The following is a 1,704-nucleotide window of genomic DNA, read 5'->3' as shown; positions in this document are numbered from 1 at the left end:
AACTCACAGAGATCCGCCTGCCTCTGCCTCCCGAGTGCTGGGATTAAAGGCATGCGCCACCATCGCCCGGCTACTTATTTTACTTTTTTGCTGACTTTTCCTTTATGAATTATCCCATGGATTTTGTTGGGTCAAATTGAAGACCAATGGGTCTGATGAGGTGGCTAAGCAGGTAAAAGTGCTGGTCACACAAGCCTGATCACCTCAGTTCAATCTCTGGAACCATGTAAAGGTGGAAGGAGAGAACCGACCGCAATTACCCTCTTCTCCACATAAGTGCTGTGTCAGGTATGCTCCTCCTTCCTCAGATAAGTCAGATTGAAGGTTAGGAGCCATGGTTGACTGGGATGGTAACACATCCATAATCCCAGCACTGGGGTGGAAAGCCCCAGATCCATAATGAGTTCAAAACTGGCTGATGCTACATGAGACACTGTCTCAAAAAAATAACCAAATAAAACAAGACATTCCAAACAAATGTTGTAGTTATTTAAAGGAAATACCAATATGTGTCATGAATTTCTAGAAAGGATTATTACATGTAATGTCTGGTGTCCAGCATAAAAATACTATGGACTTGGACATGGTCCTTTAATCCCAGCACTTAAGGACGTAGATAGAGGCAGGGGAATCAAGAGTTCAAAATCATCCTAAGCTACACAAGGTGTTTGAAGCCAGCATGGGATACATAAAGTCCTGACCAACATTTCCCTGGTCTCCTTCAGAAATACCTCAGAACTGGGCAGTTGTGGTGCACACCTTTAATCGAAGCACTTGGGAGGCAGAAACAGCTGAATCTCTGAGTTCTAGGCCAGCCAAGGCTACATAGTGAATGAGACCCCGTAGTGATATTTCATTTGTATTTTGATTACTTTACTTGCCTGAAGATCAGTAAAACAGCTCCACTGGTCAGTCTTACAGACCGGGCAGTGGTGATACACACCTTCAGAAACCAGGCAGTAGTGGTGCATGCCATTCATACCAGCCATATAGAGGAATGTAAGATGGGAGGAGACAGCTCTTACAGTCTTATTCTGAGATTCCTGGAGGCAGGATCGCATTTCAGACTGAGGTGTAGAGAGAGGTAAGAGGCTGGCTGTTTTGCTTTTCTGACCTCAGGTTGAACCCCGATGTCTGTCTCTGGGACTTTATTGATCATGCTATACAAAACCCCATCCCCCCCCCCCAAAAAAAAATCCCTCAAATCCCACATGCCTATAGCGTTTGACCACAAGTATGAACTCAGCCAAACAATGATCTAAGGGAGTCCTGAGAACAGGAAAAGGAAATAAGGTCTAGGGAAAGCTTTTCAGGGAGGTGACCATATGTCACTTTCTTAAGGTATTTATACATAACAAAAGTGTATGGTATTACATGTGTGAAACAAAGAAAGGATTGGTATTTGAACAGGTTATAAATCATAAGTGAGACAGAAAAGTCAGCGCAGAGTTAGGAGTCCTTTGTATAAATGGGAGCATGCTAACAACCATGGTCAAATGAAACTGTATAGTACAGATCCATAAACTTGACAGTTCCTCTTTTAATTTATTTTTTTCCTTTTTTGAGACAGGGTTTCTCTGTGTGGCCCTGACTGTCCTAGAACTTGCTCTATAGACTAGGCTGGCCTTAACTCACAGAGATCTACCTACCACTCACTGCCTTCCAAGTAGTGCTGGACTAAAAGTGTATGCCACCACCACTGTC

The 1,704-nt window shown here is 43.4% G+C and overlaps 1 protein-coding gene across 4 annotated transcripts in view; it reads left to right on the top strand.

The window, feature by feature from the left end:
* The window catches only part of Arih2 (ariadne RBR E3 ubiquitin protein ligase 2), a 58,554-nt gene that overhangs the window by 10,584 nt on the left and 46,266 nt on the right, over positions 1–1,704 (top strand). The gene's annotated exons all lie outside the window — the stretch shown is intronic.

This window comes from Microtus ochrogaster, chromosome 5 (assembly GCF_000317375.1).
Source record: "Microtus ochrogaster isolate Prairie Vole_2 chromosome 5, MicOch1.0, whole genome shotgun sequence".
NCBI classification, from domain to species: Eukaryota; Metazoa; Chordata; class Mammalia; order Rodentia; family Cricetidae; genus Microtus; species Microtus ochrogaster.
The sequence above is the reverse complement of the archived record's forward strand: the minus strand, read 5'-3'. Positions and strand labels throughout refer to the sequence as shown.